Genomic DNA, 12,339 nt, shown 5'->3' with positions numbered 1-12,339 from the left:
TCGAGGACAGGGGTCTTCGGGGACAGAACAGGCACAGGGCTGGAGGGGCTGGGTCGAAGAAGGGATTCTGTCAGCGAGGGAAGGACATGCAAAGTTCTTGCAGCCTGCGCTCTCCTCCGAGCAGTTCTGAGTCAAGGATCCGAGCGTGGACGGTGTGGACGGCGTGGACGGGAGGGCCGTGGCTCCGAGGCAGTGTGAGCCGGACCCCCAGAGAGGCACAAGTTGGAAACTTGGGGCTCGCTGTGTGATGTTTCGAGGCTGCGGGACTTTCAGGGGTGGGGCCAGCTGGGCACACCTCGCGCCTGGCATCCCAGCCCTCTGGGAGGCTGAGGCAGGAGGATTGCAAGCTCCAGCCCAGCCAGTGTAATTTAGGGACTTAGCAAGACCCTGCCCGAAAGTGGAAAATAGAAAGGCCTGGGCATGTAGCTCAGTGTGCAGTCCCTGGTTCAACCTCCAGTATCACGGGAAGAAAAGGCAAAGAGATGAACCCCGCTTGGAGCTGCTCAGTGACCGTGGGCGCACTGCCCTCGGCAGGAACGAATGCAGCTCTCACAGGGCTCCAGCTAGCTCCGTAAGGAGGCGATGGCGGAGGAGAAAGCTGGCATCTCTGCACTCCGCCTTCCTGTCCCGCCTGTGACCTCTCCACGCACGTGCCCGCCACCGTGAGCCGCCTGCCGCCAGCCCCCAGCCCGTGCCGGCACGGCGTCCTCCGAGCTCCGGGGCTGTGAGCTGAACCAACCCCCTCCTCCTGCCGTAACCAGACTTGGGGAACTTGTGATAGCACTGGGAGACTGGGTGTGGGTGGGCAGCTGCTCAGGCAACCGAGGGATGACCCTCTAGGGTTCCCCAAGAGACTGCAGGACACCCCCCAGGAGGGGGGAGGCCAGGGAGTCTGACAAGCTGTGTCCGACACCAGCCAAGGGACACTCCTGGGGATCCGACTCCCGGGCCCCACTCCGTGGTGTGGCCGGAGACCCAGGTGTGGAGAAAGCGGTGGCCAGGGTGCGGGCAGTGGGCTGGGGGCGGGTGGTGCTGCCCCGGGGCGTTCACTGGTGGGGGCCAGTCAGCACCGCGGACAGCACCCCCTCCGCCCTGTTCCCCACCGCAGCGTGGAAGGGGCCAGCTCCCCCGGGTGCATTTCTGCTCCTCGGCCTCTCCCAGGACCCTGGGCAGCGCGGCTCCTGCTCGTCCTCCTCCTGAGCTGTACCTGGTCACGGGGCCAGGGAACCTGCTCATCGTCCCGGCCACGGCCGCCCATGCCCAGCTGCACACCCCCTGTTCTTCTTCCGGGCCAACGTGGCCTGCGTGGACCTTCACCTCCACCACCACCCCAAGGCGCCGTCCGGCCGCGTGTCAGGACATGCGCATCCCCGGCGCCGGCTGCCTCACCCGGATGTTCTTCATCTGCTTGGCCGGCACTGGCAGCTACGGCCACCTGCCACGCCCGGCTGTGTGGCCTGCTGGTGGCTGCATCCTGGGCCACCGCCTTTGGGACGCCCTGACGCCCACTGTGCTGCTGACCCGCCTGTCTTTCTGCACCAGCAGGGCCCCCCGCTTCTGCGACCTCAGCCCCTGCCGAAGCGGCCCGCTCAGACGCGTCCCTCAGCAAGGAGCTAGTCTCCTCCGTGGGCGCCCTGCCCGCCGTCACGCCCTGCGTGGGCATCTTTCTCTCCTGCACACGTCTTTGCCGCCGTGCCGCGGGTCTCGTCGGCAGGGGGCAAGCGCAAGGCCGTCTGCGCCCGCGGCTCCCGCCTGTCCGTGGTGTCCCTGTGCTACGGGACCCTCATGGGGGTATTTCAGCCCCACATCCGCCACACGGCCCGGCAGGACGCAGCGGCAGCAGTGATGTACAGCGTGGCCACCCCCACGCCGAACCCCTTTACCTACAGCCTGTGCAGCAGAGACCCAGGGGGCGCCCCGCGCAGGAAGCCGGTTCTCGCGAAGCGACAGCGGGCCGGGGGCAGGGTCCCCACAGACGCCCGCCTGCCGTGCAGGCCCCGACCTCAAGTGTGCTGCTCTCGGGTCATTTAGGCTTGGTTCTTCCAGCTGCTGTTTCAGGCTCGTTCATCACACCTCAGACCCAGGTCCCCCGAGAGCAGGGCCGTGCGGCGGGCGGTGAGCACGGGTGAGGGGGACGCGTGCTCTGGGACCCCAGCCGCCCACCCCGGCCTGACCTCCACATCCCGTCAGGTCAGCGGCATCAGCACCTGAGACGCTGCTGGGAACGGCCTGGGAGAGACCTGGGCTGCACACCCTTTCAATCACCCTCCAACCACCCCAATCTGTGGTCCACAGGAAAGTTGTCTTCCACGAAACTGGCTCCTGGGCCCCAAAAGGCTGGGGACCACTGATTCCGATGTCTTGTAAGGGCTGGGGACACAGGAAGGGACAAACAAAGGCCCTGACCTTGCACCGCTTACGCTCCAGCCTGGAGAACATGTGAGGGGTAGAAGGCGCCGGGAACCAGTGAGACTGGGATTCAAGTCCTGCTTTGCGTTGAGGTTCAAGGTCAGCTGCTACAACAAAGAGACTTACAACCAAAAAGCTCAAAAGTCATAAGCTTGGGGCCAGGCGCGGTGGTGCGCACCTTTGATCCCAGCACTCTGGGAAGCTGAGGCAGGAGGATCACAAATTCAGCCCAGCCCGGGGCAGCTTAGCAAATTAGCAAGACGCTGTCTCAAAATACAAAAATAAAAAGGGCTGTGGATGGAGCTCAGTGTAAAGGCTGCGCGGTCAACTCCCAGTACTGTCACACACACAAGAGCCCTAAGCTTCTTCAGACAGAATTGTTTCTTGCACATCACTTTTTGAAAATCTTGGCAAGCATGCGGCCTGGGCGGTTCACTGTGTCACACTGCTAGAAACGACAACCCAGGCTCTCTTCCTGCCGGAAGTCTGACATCTATTTAATCTTCAGCATTGGACCCGTGAGCTGGCACATCTTCATCACCCTCAGGCAAGAGAGATCACCCTGAGGCCGTCAGAGACAGCGGCCTGGGAAGGAGCCAAGAGCCCCGTTTCCACGGCTTAGGGGACAGGGAGCTGGTGGCGCCTCTGCCCTTGCAATACCTACAATCCCACGAGGTGGCCAGTTCCTGCATTTCTCGAAACTCTGCTGAAAGCAGAATAGGGTGACTGCCTTCTTTCTCATCTTTCCAGATACCCAGGCTTGCCAGACACGTGGTCAGTCTTTCAGGTTGTCATACATCGCGGTGTCACCAAATGTCCCTTAGTGTAGCCAGTGTCACCAGAATGCATCCTGCAGTATTGGGGTCCTTGCTTCAAGCCATTACACTGACGCCACCGGTGTTTTGGTCCATTTTCACAAAGGCAGCCCCCCACTTCTGATACCACTTCTGTGTCTGTTGCAATAAGTGGCCAGCATGCTACATGAGCTTGCCAAAGTGACTGTGTCAAAACACCACACCCTGGGAGGCCCAACACAGATGGATTTGCTCGAGGTTCTGGAGGTCAGGAGGTCCAAGATGGAGGAGCCAGCGCCTGCATCATCACAAGAGCCTTTCCGCTGCATCATGTGGAAGAAGGAAGGGCAGGAGGGAGAGGAGAGAAGGGGGTTGGCTTCCTCACTTTTGGGATGAGCCCACTCTCACAGGAGCAAGCCCACTTCCACGGTAATCGGTTCCTGACCCTTGCAGCGTCATCATCTCTCCTTAGCGCTGTATCACCCTTGAGGAAAGCCAGGGCGTTTAGCACCGTGTCCCCGTGCTCTGTGTCCCCAAGACTCTCGCCAAGTCAAAGGCACGCGGTACGCAGCGGAGGACCGGGATGTCTGGGTGGACGTCAGCTGTGGATGCTGGGACTAGTGTCACCTGTGGGAGCTGCCGTCTTAGTCACCTTCAGCGCTGGGACACACCCCCGACACCCGCGACTCAGAGGACAGGGTCACGTGGGTTTAGTCCCCGGTCAGCGGCCTCCAGGACAGAGCAGCATGGCCGAAGCCATCGCAGAGGAAGAGCGCTCCCAGCAGGTCAGCTTCCCCACCCCTCAGCGCAGTCACCTTCAAAACAGGTGAGGCTCTGGGGTCCACCCTTGGTCGAAACCATGGCATTCCCCTCCCGGCCCCCAAAACACGCGTACATATCTCTACGCAAAATGCAGCCAGCCAGGGTGCACGTGGTCCGTGTCTAAGAGCCACCGAGGGCCTAACAGGCCCAGCACGGCTGAAGGGTCCAGGTGCACAGCCTCCTCTGAGACTCAGGCGAACTCTCGAAAGTCAAGAGAGGGTTAAACGCTGCCGCCGTACAACCCACGAGGGAAACGCTCCCACTCCGAAAGGGAGGAACGGGACGGGGATGGAACCAAACAAACCAAAACCCAGCAGGGCGAACATTAAACCCTGCAGCCCTGGTCCAGCCCCCGGGGCAGGCCGCGCTGAGAGCCGAACTCTGCAGGGCTCGGCCACTCTGCTCCTCGCTGTAACGGCTGCCTTCCCGTCTGCACGCAGTCGGTGCCCCGGACCACCCCGTGCCCGCGAGGCAGCCTAACGTCAATGTTCTCCTGTGGAAAACGGTGCGCAACAGCCCCGTGGCGCGCCATGGCCCAGACGCTGCCCCTGGATACCGCTGTTCTCTCTGGCGACTTCTGTGGCCCGCTGCTCACAGACCTTCTGCCAAATCCTGTCCGGCCTGCCACGCCCACAAGGTGTTCACTAGCCCAGCCGGCCACTGGACAGCCCACGCATCTCCTGGCGACGGTCGTGCCCAGCAGCCCCACAGGACCCTACCACTGACACAGCTCAGCTGACCCGGTCCTCTCCTGTTAACATCTCAATAACCCCTCTCTCCCCGCAAGACACCTCTGGGCGCCTTCCTCTCTCTCAGCAAACTCCCCCACCTCCCCAGCCCACCTCGGCTCCGGAGGCCCCCACACCTCGTGCGGTCACTCAGGGACCCAGTTTCCAACACGTGCTTCTGGGGGCATCCCCACACCGCAGCGGGGAGCCCACTGCCCCCCAGCTTACTTCTCCACCAGCGCTGTGACACTGGCATGTCCGTACGCTGGTCACACTGCAGGCCTCCCTCCCCCCTTACGGTCCAACATACTAAGCGGAAAGTTCCAGAAATTAATTATTGATAGTCTTCGCTGTGTGCTATTCCCACAAGCACAAGGAAACGCCCCTCGCGCCGAGGACTTGAGGCTCCTCCACCCTCGCGGCCGGCTGGGCTCCAGATGACTGCCACAGCCGAGGGGCCCCAGAGCTCGGGACGCCACCCCACACACGTGACCTGACGCTCATCGCAGGCCCCTGGACCACGCGTGTCGCAGCAGGCTGAGGGGATTGCGGTGCGGTTTTTATTTTCCTTTGCTGACCTGTGCGGCCCCCGAGCCCTCTTTGCTTATTTTGAGACAGCGTCTTTGTAAGTACTAAGTTGCCCGGGCTGGGCTCCAGTCTCCCATCCTTCTACCTCAGCCTCCTAAGTGCTGGGATCACAGGCATGCGCCACCAGGAGCGGCCACCAAGTCATTCTTAATAAATAAGGGCGGAAGCCGGGCGTGGTGATGCACGCCTGTAAGCCCAGCACTTAAGAGGCTGAGGCAGGAGGACTGCTGTGAGTTTAAGGCCAGCCTGGGCTACACAGGGAGACCCTGTTTCAAAAAATCAAAATAAATAAATTAAATAAGAGCGGCAAAGAGGTTTCTCAATCCTAGAAGCAGACAGGCTCAGGATTCAGCCACAGGCGGTCTGAGTGACCTGGACGCCGCTTTTGCTGCTGGAGCCTGAATGGTGAAGGCTTAGCTTCTGTGGGCTCCTCTGCCCGCCCCTTGGGGGCCGTGGTTCCCACCTCTCCCGGCCTCAAACCCAAGAGTCAGTTGGGGAAGCCGTCCCACCCTGTGCTTGGCATCCCTGGCTCTGCCCCCCCCAGGGGGTGTGGTCACCACCCTCCCCCCCCCTCTACACATGCGACCCCACCTCCACCTTCAGCCTTCACCCCAGGGGCCACCCCTCCGGGAGCCTGCACTGACTTGACCAGCAACGGTCAACTGCTTTTTTTCTCTTGTCTTTTTCAGACAGAGTCTCACTCTGCAGTTCAGGCTGGCCTTGAGCTCACTTTGTAGCCCAGGCTGGCCTCAAACTCACAACGATCCTCCTGCCTCAGCGTCCCGAGTGCTGGGATTACAGGCGTGTGCCACCACGCCCGGGCTTCTTTTTTTCATTTTTATTTGTCTGTCTTTGTTCTGGGTACTGGGGACTGAACCGAGCTGCACCCCCAGCCCGTTTTTCATTTTCTGAGCCCGCCTCAGGAAGTTGCTAAGCTGCCCAGGACAGACTTGACCCTGTGACCCTCCTGCGCCAGCCTCCCCCAGTGCTGGGAGGAGCCCACGCCCCGCCCCCGGGCTGCCTTCCTCAGCACCGCCCGCGAGCAGCGGCAAAGCGGCGGGACGGGTATGGCAGGAACTCTGCCGCCCTTCCCAGAGGTGCTGGCAGCTCTGTGCCCGCTGCCCCAGACTCGGTCCTGACGCGGGCCCCACCCTCACTTCCCCCAGCTGGACTCCCCTGGCCTCCCAAGCCACTGGCTCATCCTTCAGTGTTTTTCTTTTTTGGTTTTTGGTTTTTTTTTTTCCAGTACCGGGAATCGAACTCGCGACCTTGCGCTTGCCAGGCAGGCGCTGTGCCGCTGAGCTAAATCCCCAGCACCCCCTTCAGTGTTTTGCTTTCTTCAGCAAGGGAGCCCAGGACCTTCTCACTGAGCTGCACCCCCAGCCCTTGTCACTTTTTATTTTGAGACTGGGTCTCACGAAGTCACCAAGCTCTCCAGACTGGGCTCCAACTAGCAACCCTCCTGCCTCAGCCTCCCAGCATGCAGGGATGACAGGTGTGCACCCCGTGCCCAGCTCGCCCTTGAATCGTCACCTCAGGGTCTACTTTTGGACAGCCCTGAGACAGCAATATGAGCTCCTGAAATGCAGTCCCCCCCAGTCACTGCCCTGGCCTCCGTGTGGCTCCTGGGCTGGGTCCTGCCCACCACCACATCCCTAAGCCCTCGGGAGCCTGGCATGCGTGGGTGCTCTGTAAATGCCCTGAGTCTTGTCCTGGTGGGGACAGGGCTCTGCCTGTGTGCCCATCTGTCCCCAGGGGCAGGCTGGAGATACAAATAGCAGCTTCCGGCAGCCTCTCTTTTTTTTTTTTTTTTTGATACCAGGAATCAAACTCATGACCTCAGGCTTGCCAGGCAAGTGCTTATGCCACTGAGCTATGTCCCCGGCCCTTCCGGCAGCCTCTCACCCGGCCGCAGGCGGCAGGGTCCCCAGTGCCAGGACTGCAGGTGACCCTGGGTGCCTGGCCATGGATGCCAGCTGGCACTGTCCCCCCGTGGGGCCCGGAGCAAAGGAGACTGGCAGGGGTGGGGACACTGCAGCTGACACCACCTCCAGGCCGAGATCCACTGCCCCCAAGGCCAGGCCACCCGCGTCCTGTGGGACGGATCCGCGTCAGGGCGATGCCAGCCCTGACTTAGCCGCCACCGAGAGGCGGGCTCGGCGTCTCTGGGGGCTGCGGGTACAGGACGGCGGCATCTGGGCCACAGGGACTCAACTTGGGAGGGGGGGAGGGTGACAGGACCTCGGAGTCCAGGGCCCCACTCAGCCGTGGGCCCCAGCTTCCTTTCTACAGAGGGAGAGCCCGGCATGCACGAGGCCCTGGGTGCCAGCCTACCACCCAACACCAGGGCTGGACCACGCAGGAGCTTCTGGAGCCTTCCAGGCCCTGGCCATCAGAAGAGGAGCTGCATAAAGGACACACAGGGCCAGGCACGGCCAGAAGAGCAGGACGCCACGTCTACCCTGGCTCCCGGGCTCCAGGCTGGCCACACCCAGCGTCCTGAGCCCAGCTCCCTCACGGCCTCTCTGCCTGTCCCCACCCCACAGAGAAGGCATGGGGTCCCCGCTGTGTGTAGGAATCCAGGAGGGCTTCCCAGACGAGGGGCCGTCTGCTCTGGCTTTGAAGGGTGAATAGAAGTCTCCTAGGCAGAAGAGTGAATGTGGGAGTATCTGTGTGTAGGGTGCGGGGTGGGTGCGGGGTGGTGGACCGGCGCACTTTGTCTCACAAGCACCTTCCCCGCTCCGGGAAAGGACTGTAGACACAGGCAGGACAGGGCCCAGGTCTCCCCAAAACAGACCAAGATGGCGGGGGGGGAGAGAGAAGATGGTGAGAGGACAGAGGCGGACAGAGACACAGACAGACAGAGACAGAGAGAGAGAGAGACAGAGATAGAGACAGGGACCTGCGGGACGCAGGAGGAGACAGAGGCCCAAGGACAGAGAGACAGCAGAGGGCCGCGGGGAAGAGCAGCCTCACCCCAGGGCTGGGCGGTGACCACGGCCCGCCGGGAGGAGAAGGGATGGGGCCCCTGCGCCCGCGTACCTCCCTTCTCCCCAGCGCCCGGCGGGGGGGACCGCGCCCCAGCACAGCGCCCAGCCCTGCCCGCAGGCCCAGGCCTGCGTCACCAGGTTCCAGGCGGACACCGCTCGCCTGTCTGCTTTTCTCCCCTTTGGGAAATCCCAGGCCCAAGCAAGGCGCGGGCCGAGAGCCGGCTGGGCAAGTGACAGCCGGCCTGCTGGGCCCGCTCCAACCCTCGCCCGCCGCTGCCTATAAGGACCCGGCCGCCCGTGCCCGCCGCTGCCACCCAGGGCCCCCGCCGCCATGGAGGCCATCAGGAGGAAGATGCAGACGCTCAGGCTGGACCGGGAGAGCGCCATGGACCGCGCCGAGCAGGCCGAGGCCGACAAGAAGGCCGCCGAGGACAGGTGCCGCCAGGTGAGGCCGCGCGGGCGAGGGCGCCGCCTGTGTGCCCGCTGGGGTCCGCGTGTCCGTGCGTGCCCGCGGCTGTGAGTCCCTGTGGGCTCGTGTGAGCCTGCGTGTGCTCGCGTGCCCTGCCGTGTGCCCGTGTTAGTCGCTGGGTGGGTGAGCCCTGCTGTGTACGTGTGGGCGTGTCTGTGCGTGTGCCCTGGGCGTGTGAGTGTGGGTCGGCCGGGCACGACTCGGAGGTGAGTGTGCAAGGAGCAGCAGGGCGGGTGGGAAGGTCGCCGCACGTGAGTCCGTGGTGTGACGCGTCTCGGGCAGCAGTTGGCTCCGCGGTAGCTGAGTATGTGCGCGTGTGCGTGTGTGCGCGTGCCCGGGGCCGTGTGTTTGGGGATTGTGGCAGGGGGGCTTCCACCGCTGTGAGTCGGTGTGCGTGTACGCATGCACGCACATGCGGGACCCCGTGCTTGTGCGTCAGGCCCAGGAAGGTGGCCGTGCAGCGTGTGGCACTGTCGGGCCCGGGGGAGGAGCCAGGACCCCAGGTCCCTGTCCCTGTGTCCTGTGCAGCGGGCTCGGACCGCATGCCAAGCTCAAGGGATGGGACGGGAGGCGCTGTCCCCAGCAGGGCAGGAGGCCACTCGTCACCCGGCACCAGGAGCTGGGGGCCCAGGAGGCCCCAGCCGGGGCCGGCAATGGAGCTGGCTGGGTCAGAACACACGCCCTGGCTGGGGCGGAGCAGGCTGGAAAGAGGGGCTCCCAGCCTCCGATGAACCCGGGGCCCAGGACGGTGACCGGTCACCTCCGGGCGGCCTGCAGGAGGGGGTAAGTCGCGGGGGACTGTGCGGCACACTCGGTGCCCTCCACGCTGTGATCACTTCCGGCCCCACCCGCCCGCCCAGACGGCGCTCTCACCCCCAGTGTCCTGTGACGTGGGCCAGCTCCGCCCTGCTGCTCCCCGCCTCGGACACTCCTTCCAGGGCCCCTCCCATGCCAGGCCCTGGACTGCCAGCTCGTATCCGTCATTTACCCTCATGGTGAAAGGCTTAGTTGGGGAGTCAGAGATGAGCAAGTTTATGGCTCTAACTCTCACTAAGGTGTGAGTGACTGATACGGCGTCATTTCCTGAGTAAGCACAAGCTTGAATGGGAAGATCCCTGAAAGCCTCGGCCCCCCGCCCCGTGCAGCGAGAGAGGTGGCAACAATTCCCGCCTCCAGCTGGATTTGTTTTTTTAATTAACCCGCTGCTAGGGGAGACGTGGGCTCCAATCCAGGCTTAGTGGTACCTTCTGGGGGCCAAGCGCGAAGCCCCAGGTCCCGGAGCCTGAGCCGCACGGTGCCAATGGTCGGTCCCCATGGGGATCCGTTTACCTCGAGTGCCTCCACTGGCATAGAAAGCGGCCCTCAGGGACCCAAGGCAGAGGCCCGGCCTGGCCGCTTCCTGCCTCCCTCGCCAGACAGGGACATCCGCCCCGCTGGCCTCCGACCCCACGTCCTGCCTCAGCCTGCCCGGAGGGCCCCAGCACAGGGACTGAAACAGCCTGTGCTCCAGGGTTCTCCAGCACTCCTCCGGAGGGGAAACCGAGGCCCGCGGGCCAGGCAGGCTTTGCGCACGGGAGTGGGCGGAAGAAAGAGACTTGTCCGTTGGTCCTGTTACTCATACCACCAAGGCTGCTGTCACTGATTCACTCAACAAACCTCCTACAGCACTCTGCAGCCAGGCCCCTGGGGCCAGCAGGACAAGGACTGGGGACCCCAGGGAGCCCCACCCCCAACTCAGGAATTACTTGGCCACACAGGGGCTCAAACTGCACCTGTCCCCAGGCAAGGCCTTTCCTCTTCTGAGGACTCGGTTTACCCTTCTAGACCAAGACTCCAGGCATGTGCCTGGCACATTTTACTTCCTTCTTTTCTTTTTTTTTGCTATCCTGGGGGTCGAACCCAGGGCCTTCCCACTGAGCTACATTCCAGCCCTTTTTTTTTTTTTTTTTAAAGTTTGAGGCAGGGTCTTACTAAGCTCCTAAGTTGTCCAGACTGGGCTGGAACTTTCTTTTTTTTTTGAAACATGGTCTCACTATGCAGTTCAGGCTGGCCTTGAGCTCACTTTGTAGCCCAGGCTGCTCTCAAACTCACAATGATCCTCCTGCCTCAGCCTCCCGAGAGCTGGGATCATAGGCGTGCGCCACCACGCCCGGCCCTGGGCTGGAACTTTCGGTCCTCTTGCCTCAGCCCCGCAGAGCTGGGATCACAAGTCCAGGCATCTTTAAGAATCGGTCAGGAGGAAAGCTGCTGGTGGGGTCAGGGAGCTGCAGGCTCACTTCCCTTCTCCAGATGGGGAATCAGGCCAGAGGCACGGCTCACACCCGAGGATCTGGAGTCCGGCTTTGGGCTCCCTGCCCCCCAGTCAGACCCTGGAGGCCCTGAAGTGCCGCCAGCCCTGGGCTGGGCCCCGTCCTCGCCCCATGGCTGAGCCAGACCAGCTGTCCCAAGCTAGGGACCCCGTGGGGCACATCAGGGCTCCGCAGGCCCCATAGGGAAAGGTCAGGACCGCGGGCCCCTGGGGCAGGGCCCTTGCAGGGATCTGCTCTGGGCCAGGCATGGTGGCACACGCTTGTCATCCCAGCTACTCCTGTCGTCCAGCTGCTTGGGAGGCTGAGGCAGGCGGATCACAAATTCGACCCCAGCCTGGGCAACACAGTGCGAGGCTGTCTCAAAGCAAAATGCTACAAGAGCAAAAGAGGGCAGGGGTGCCGCTCAGGGGTGAGCACTTGCCTGGGGTCCATCCTCAGCACCTCAAAGGGAAGAGTGCACAAGCGCGCACCAGCACCTGCACACACACGTGTGCGCATGCGCACAGCACGGGCAGTCAGCCGCAGCACCGTCTGGCAGGCTGGAGTGCACGGCCTTCGGAACCGTGTCTGGGAGGAGGACGCTGCTCCTGGGCCCCAGCTGTGAGGACGAGGCAGGACACCCAGGCAGGGCCAAGCCGGGAGCTGCGGCCCCACAGGCGCAGGAGCTGACCTGGGGGTGCAGGGGCGGGGCTGGTTTTCTGCGAGGCTTCTCCCGGCAGGGTGCGACGGCCTGGCAAGCTGAGGGTCTGTGGTTTGTGCCCCACAGCCCCGAGCTGCTCTAACGGGGAGGGAGGGCTCTCAGAAGGACTGAAAATTTGGGGATGTTTTAACACAAAGCAAATGCGTGCAAGCCCGGATGTCCAGGAGTGCAGGCCCGCGCGCCCGCAGGGCTCCTGTGAGGCAGCTGAGGATGGACGCCCTGGCACGGGGAGCCATGGCAGGTTCTAGGCAGGAGGTGGGGCAGGGTGCCTAGTGCGGACACGGTGAGGGAAGCCGGCCAGTGAGCCGGGCGCCCCTTCTGCTTCCGGGGACCGCCTGGAGGCTGCGCCCCAAGGGCCTGAGAGCAGAACCCTCGAACGCGCAGGGTTTCTGGCAGGCTTGAGGGTCTTCCGTTGTCCAAAAGCTGCCCTGGCTTCCCCAAGTCGCAGCCCGCGGGCAGGATGCGAAACCCTGTGGGCAGGGGCACGCGCGGGGCGGCGGGGCCGGGGGCGGCCCTGGCTCACAGAGGGG

The 12,339-nt window shown here is 63.3% G+C and overlaps 1 pseudogene; it reads left to right on the top strand.

The window, feature by feature from the left end:
• The first annotated feature begins 417 nt into the window (after positions 1-417).
• Positions 418-2,657, top strand: LOC102022532 (annotated as a pseudogene).
• The last annotated feature ends 9,682 nt before the right edge of the window (positions 2,658-12,339 follow it).

This window comes from Chinchilla lanigera, unplaced genomic scaffold (assembly GCF_000276665.1).
Source record: "Chinchilla lanigera isolate Chin_1 unplaced genomic scaffold, ChiLan1.0 scaffold00123, whole genome shotgun sequence".
Lineage (NCBI taxonomy): Eukaryota > Metazoa > Chordata > Mammalia > Rodentia > Chinchillidae > Chinchilla > Chinchilla lanigera.
Note: the sequence above shows the minus strand (reverse complement) of the source record. Positions and strands in the feature narration are given on the sequence as shown.